The sequence below is a fragment of the Anopheles ziemanni genome, chromosome 3 (genome assembly GCF_943734765.1).
Source record: "Anopheles ziemanni chromosome 3, idAnoZiCoDA_A2_x.2, whole genome shotgun sequence".
NCBI classification, from domain to species: domain Eukaryota; kingdom Metazoa; phylum Arthropoda; class Insecta; order Diptera; family Culicidae; genus Anopheles; species Anopheles ziemanni.
Window position 1 is genome coordinate 78,857,483 of NC_080706.1, and position 7,238 is coordinate 78,864,720.

A 7,238-nucleotide genomic window follows, 5' to 3' on the forward strand; every position below is an offset into this window, starting at 1 on the left:
TTTGATGCTTTGCATTTCTTTTAAACCTTTTTACCTACTTCTTCGTTTTGCGCAGAGAACGCTTCGATGCCCGACGGTGGTGCGGTCGGATGGGAGAGAAGGAAAAAAAAGGCGACGGAAATAAAACAGCATTTTTATACAAAACGGCAACCGTGGCACAATAAAACAAAACCGAATCGGTAAAAGATCTGGAAAAACCCCACATACAGCATAGAGCAGCATCGAGGAGGTGCACGGTTTCGACACTTGCAAGCGGCCACCGGGAGCGAAAACATAATGAAAGGGGAAAAGCGGGCAGCATAGGGGTAAGGCGGAGGAAAAAACAAACCTCGTGTGTACCGCACAAAAACAGGGGAACCGTGGCCGGGTTTTCCATGCACCGCGCAACATAAATCCGTTTCACATGGTGTGCAACCAGCGAACCGAAATGCATCAAGTGACTGAAATATTTATAGATCCTCTCTCCCGCACCGAAGGAAACACTCCCATGTTTATGTGTGTGTGCACGTACAAGGCACGTTCGCCCGGATCGATCGGATCCTCGGGTGCCCGGGTAGCGATCGGTAGCGGAAAATGGAAAGCCCGTCGGACCCGGGATGTGCGCGATGTGATGTGCGTAAATATTTTTGGAAATTTATGAAAGGAAACCATCAAACCATCGTTCTCATCATCATCATCATCGTCGTCATCATCGCCATCGTCGCATCCTGCCATCCACCTATCCGGGAGGAGGGAGGACGCGAAGGAAAAGCGTTGCCACGCTTTCCCACCTTGCGTGTCCGCTTTTCCTTCGGGACGTTTTAGGGAAGAAGGAAACGAAAACGGTGTATATTTATTCCGAAAGCAATCGTAGCTGTATATTTTTATTTATCATCACACGCAGCCGCTCCGAAAGGAAGCCTCGATGGCAATAAATTGGGCAGAGTTTTTCCCCGCTCGGTGACTCGTTTCCGCTGGCCATTTTTCTTGTCGCACGTGATCTTTCCCGTTCGTTTTTCGGTTCGACGGAAACGTCAACGCGAATCGATTTCGTGACACGTTCCCGGTTTAGTTTGACAACAGCGATCTTCGTGTTGCTCCCGATGAAAATTTCCTTCATTGACACCAGCTCGTTAGTGGAAACGGTGGCTTTGGTTCATTTTCAACAGCTTCCATTTGCTTTCCTTCTCGGCTGCCTTGGGAAGGAAGCGAACAACACCGATACGCTATAGCGATAACATCGGATTACTCCGCAAAAGGAACCGTGATTAATCGGGCAGCATTCGAACAAACGAACGACCGAACCACTCGTGCACTCGCTTTGCCTTCACACTCGATCTACCATTCGCACCTTCCCGATTCCTTCCCACTGGCATCGACTATTGCGCCTACCAAATATGTTTCAGGTCACGTACGAACGATTTCAGGTGAATTAATGCAGCCCGCTTATTCAAACGGCACAACGGTTTATCATCCCACTCCAACGAAGGCTTTGAGCTGGAACCTCTCGGAGGCCAACACCAGATGGATATCATCTGGTAAAGATGGCTTTTTTTTGTGTTCCATCCTACGTTCGTCTTCGAGAAATTAACAGAAGCGGTCCGGGCGATACGGTACCGGCGAAGAGACTGATTGAAACAGAAATCGTGCCGGAGAACAAAGAGCTCTGGGAAACAACATCATTAGAGGGTCCTTTTTACAATTCGGCCTAAGGACGGAGTTCTCTCGAAGGGGAGGGATGAGGAATTTCAAAGGAAATATGCTCATTTGATCCGAGAGCCTGTGATTCAATTGATGGTGCTATCGTTTTATGATGTTTTGGAGAAAAGTTTCTCGAGGTAAATGAAACAAAACACACTCTTCAAGATGAAACGATACAGGTAGGTTGAATAATTTATTCCCCATTTAGTGAAGGTATCTTGAGGAACAAATTCTACGATTCATATCTCCAATGCATTCAACGAAGCATTTGCTGTAGGGGCATTCAATATACTAATCCCAAAGGATTGTATTTCTTCCACCTCTTGCTTTACATTAGCAAAGCAGCCATCCTTTCGCTTCCTAACGTTAATTTCTATTCCCAGGAACTTTTCGATGAATCCAGGACTCATAGAAACTTACCTTCTTCCTTTATTTTACTGAATATCCGGGTGGCCAGAACTCTTATCCTCTATCCACTATTGAGGTGAACTAGGTAAGTGTTTGATTATTAAATTTCCCCAGTCCCAAATTATCCAAAAATATAGACGGTTCTTCAGATCTTCTATCCAATTTTTAGTGGACTTCTTCGACTTCCCCGCAAAGCAAAGAGGCCAACCTTGAAAGTTATTCTTGAAGGTAATCGAGAACGTTTGGAATCGTTCGGTCTACCGATAAACGAAATTTCCCCGGTTAATCATTGGAACGGTCTCTGGGTAATTCTGGATCCAAGGGGGGGGAGGAAATGTGAATAATTTATCAAGATCTAATTCACGTCGAAGCCGAAGGGTCGCAGAGTCGTCAGGTTTGCGTCCGACAACAAAGAAAAACCCGATCCCCATTACGCACCAATTTGGCAGTGAATCAATCGCGTTCCGTTTTTGTGCCTCGGATGGGGCGGGGGAGCTCGGAGCTCGAGCCTGGGTCCTCTGGAGATGGAAGGCTGGCTAATTAGTGGAACTCATGATATGCACCGCAGGGTCCAAATGGTTTGCAGTGGTCCGGTTCTATTCTTATGCTGATTTCAGGCCGAGTTTATCCACCGAAACAACTAGAACGAGCGGGGAAGCGGGGGACGTGTGCAAGTGGGAGAACACCCGGGACCAGAGAAAGAGAATGAATTATATGCATTGCCGAGTAGAACTGATAGAAATGAATAAATTAAACCACATTACAGCAGCCTCGCATCTAATTATATATCCTCTGGTGTTTCCTCCCCCTTCACGGTTTCACGACGGTTTTCCGCCCGCATTGGAAATCGTCGACCGCGACCTACCCTTCCTGCTGGCCACACACACGCACACACATACGCACATACGTCATCCGCTCTTCACCAGTTTCCCCACAAGACCGACATGTGTAAAATAAAAGAAAAATTAAAATGATCCGAAAAACATTACTCTTCCAACCGAGAACCAAATCAACAACCCGGCATCAGAATCTGGAAAAGCCAAGGGGGACCGTTCGGTGACGTGGGAGCATCACTCACCATAGCATGTGCATCCAATTACCACCCACACGCACCCATTTCCTTTGCGTTAACACGTGCAAGACGTTGTATTACATCGGATTCGCGTTCGCTCTACTTTTCTCGGATTTTCCACCGTCGGATTGCAACTTTGAAATCAGCTGCTTTGGGAGACTTCATGGTGGTGGAATTCAGAACCGGATAGAAAGGAAAACCTGTGCTAGAATCAATGCGTTAATTAGTTTCCTTTTCGCCCCCCTCTCGTTGCTGCCCTTGCACGTGGGATTTTCCACGCAATGGTATTGTAAGTTGTATACATTTGGACCCGACCAGCATGCTCTAGCTCGATTTGTATCGGTGAGCATAGAAGGGAAAACATTCATTTTCATCTACTCTTTGTTTTTATTATCCCCAATTGGACGGCAATGTTCGCTTTAGCGTTCATATTCAAATTTCCTTTCAGCTCGAAACATGCGGTCCCCTTGCGTCGAACGAGTGTCTAATAACTTGTCATGTGGAACAACCTGCGTTCCTGCGTGTGTATGGCAGCACCATTCAGTGCTGTTCCCTCATCCGCGGCAGGAGGCAACTACATCAACGCATTAACAGCTCGGGCGAGTGTGAAGCGATGCTGCTGCATGGTACAGCTAAAGAGAAGAAAGAAATAAAAGAGAAAACAAGAGATGATTATGCGAAAGAGGAAAAAATGGAATATGGGGTTTGATGTGGGTGATCGCGATCGATTGTGAAAGGAAAATGAAACATAGAAAACATAACGACGTCAAACTGTCTAAAGTGGCACACCCGAACAGAGTTCACTTTAAAACGACATTTAAATATTTAACATATTCAATTTTTTTTAAGTAATTGAGCTACATCAACTAAACAAATAATGTCCAACTTTAATCCCATTTTTGCAGAATAGTCCCAGATTTTTTTAATTGTTGTTAATTTTTTTTAATGAAGAAATAAATTTGAATTTGATAAAATATGCTGCCACTTCTATCGAGTAAAACATATTTAAAAATTATTGTTTCTGCTAAAACAAACGATATAATATTCTTAGTCTAGTTTTAATCGTTCTTGTTTGTATAAAATACAGACGGGGTTTTCAGGTACTTTTACAAACATCACAGCTGTACACAATGTCATTTTGTATAGGAAAACGAACGAAAGATATAATTCTAATTGTATCCAAAAACCTGAAAGTGGAACTCGTGAAAAATGCAGTAATAGAAATGCAAATAATGCAACAACTTAACTAAATAGATGCAAGACTCATTGGTCTGATAGGCTATCAGTAAAACAATGAACATGTTCTTCTCCCTATTTAATCATCGCTTGAAAAACCAAAATGACAGCAAGGAACCGGAAAGTAGTGTTCAACCCACACCCGGTCCCACCCAGACGGATTCAGCTTCTTGGCCGCTTATCAATTGTGTATTTGCTCATCCAACGAGTGCAACGAAAACTACCCCGGTTCTTCCGGTCTCCGGTTTGGCTGGACAGCGAACCGACTACCGGCGTTTTACGAGATTGCATGATGCCGGTGGAGGCCCCGGTAAAACAAACACCACCCAACCCGGTGTCTAAGGGGCGAAGCGACAGGGTGTGTGAAAGAGAGAGGGATAGACCAAGCGTGCAACTCAGCGAGAGGAAAAGCCGGGTTCACGATGCTCCCGGTATGTTGGTTTGGGGTATGTTATGTTGGTTTAGCCCCTGTCTCCCCTGTGTGTGTGTTTTTTTCCCGCTTAACCCATTGCAAAAGGGGACGAGAGCTGCTTTTTCGTTTCGCTTCTGCCGTGCTTTTTGTGTTAGTATGTTTTGGAAAAATGCACCCGTGAAGCGAACCGTGGCCGCTTTCATCGTGTGAAACAATTGTGTCCGGCGTGTAAAGCGCCTTGTTTTTGTCTCGTTGTCTGGTGAGCCCCCCTCGAGAACGAGGCTTCCTCTGCAGCTCACAGGCTCCCAGGCGTCGGTCGGAAACCGGGAGAACACCACCACCACCACCACCACCACTTGGGTGGGAAGAGGATTGTCAAGACTGCAGTCGACCGTTCGCATGTGTTTGCCCGATGACGAGTGTTTGTGCACCCGAATGCAACGTACCGAAGCACATGAGAACTGCTTGAAGCTGCACAGCTGAGGGAGGAAGGGGTAAGGGCCCGGCGCGAGAGAGGGCCGATAGTACGCATGGTTGACGAATGCACACCGGGGAATGCTGGGAAGTGCATCGGTATGATGCACAAAATTCGCCAAACCATTTCAGCGGCGCAGGAAAAGGGATTTGCCACGCTTGAAAGTATCCAAAAAATCGGAAAAACACAATAGAAGGGCACAGAAAGGGCTTCTTTTGTCGAGGCTTATCCAAGCGCAACACATTTTCACCCGTGGCGTATTATTTTTCCAACTTACATTCGTATGTAAATTCACTGAAACAAACAGGGCTTCATTTACAAAACAAAAATACTTAAACATAATGAATTGCAGAGAAAAGGCTTTAAATGTCATTCCCAAGTTTCGGTTTGAGCATCAAAACATAACCCTATTTTTAATCATTTATTTTTCAATATGACTTTGGCATATTGTTTGGCACTTGACGAACGTTTTATTTCGTTAACTGTTGTTCAACAACAACAAGGTTCCATGGTGTAATGGTTAGCACTTTGGACTCTGAATCCAACGATCCGAGTTCAAATCTCGGTGGGACCTTACGAAGATTGGAAGAGCGAACGAGAGAGCTGTTCATACGGTCTCTCAAGTCGTCAACCATCCTTTTAATAAAAGTTATGAGAATATCAACTTTTGCTTATTTGCAAAGGAGAAGACGCACTACTTTGTATACGTCCATTTTATTATGAGACAGATTGAATTATTCAAACGCTCTTCACGTTGGCCTGCTTCCGCTCGTGCTTCTTTTACTTTGTTGCAAAATATCAATTTCGTTCCTGCAGCTCTAAATTAATTTCGGACCGACCTGTCCGGGGCAATCTATCTCCCGCTTCAGATGGAAGCAAAACGGACTCCGTGCGGTGATGCGCATATGGAAGTGCATTGCTGCAATTTCGCAGATAATGGACCACGGAAAGGGAAGGCAACCCCAGCCCTACACCGACAGAAGTAATGCCCATACAAAGTGAGCAGTTTGTGCGCTTCAGGCTGGGTTCGTGTGGTTCGATTGGGTAAGTGCTCGAAAAATATTACTTCACTTCATTTTCCGTGCCATTTTGGCCAGGTCCATAGCTGGCAGCCAAATTTGGTTGATGTTTCATTTCGGGCTTCCTGCCTGCTTATCTCTCGCTGTAACCATTTCCTCCTTCAAGCCCTTCGGAAGCGTTTCCCGGGGAATCAAATATTCTGTTTATAGAAGCAACAATGTTGTGCCCGTTCGGAAATGTTTTCCCAGTTTTTCCTGATGGTGGTCTCCCATTTTCCCACTCGTGCTTTTCGAGTGGAATCATTCCTCCCGCATCCCCTCCGCAAATATGCCACCTCCTTTCGTCCTTTCGGTAGGTTTTCGTTTTGGTCCTTCACTGTTAACAACACAGCAAATGCAAATGCAACTGCACTCTGGATCTCCAACAACAGCGTAAAGGTTCCAACGAAAATAAAACAAGTTTATCGAATGAAGAAAAACCTGACTGGGAGGGTTGAAGGACAGAGCCCCAAAGTTGTTAACGCTTTCCGACCCATGCCGTATGCTCTTTACCGCAAAAGTTTCATGCTACAGTTTGTCGGACTGTTCCGTACCGGTTTCCTTCATGTTTTTCCCATGTTTCGTTGTTATGTTTCGAGCGTTCTCGTTCCGCCAACCGTTTCAACGTTGGCTTTTTTTATTATTACCAACTATTGGATTTTTTGTTCCTGAAGCACCTCTTCTCGCTTCAATCCTGTTGCCCTTTACACTCTTTTTCCATTTGATGTTCCATGCGTTTGGTGACGAAAATCGCTACAAAACTCTTTTTGTTAATTTTGAACGCGGTTTGGATCTCGACGGTAATATGAGCTGATGGTTAAAATGGTCATGCTGAACGCTTTTGGGGCATCTCGCATCGCTTTTCCTTTAGTATTTCACCTCCGACGAATTTTGAAT

The 7,238-nt window shown here is 45.2% G+C and overlaps 1 non-coding gene across 1 annotated transcript; it reads left to right on the top strand.

The window, feature by feature from the left end:
- Positions 1–5,785: 5,785 nt before the first annotated feature.
- Positions 5,786–5,857, top strand: Trnaq-cug (transfer RNA glutamine (anticodon CUG)). Its single transcript has one exon. It is a non-coding gene; the product is annotated as a tRNA-Gln (tRNA).
- Positions 5,858–7,238: the final 1,381 nt, after the last annotated feature.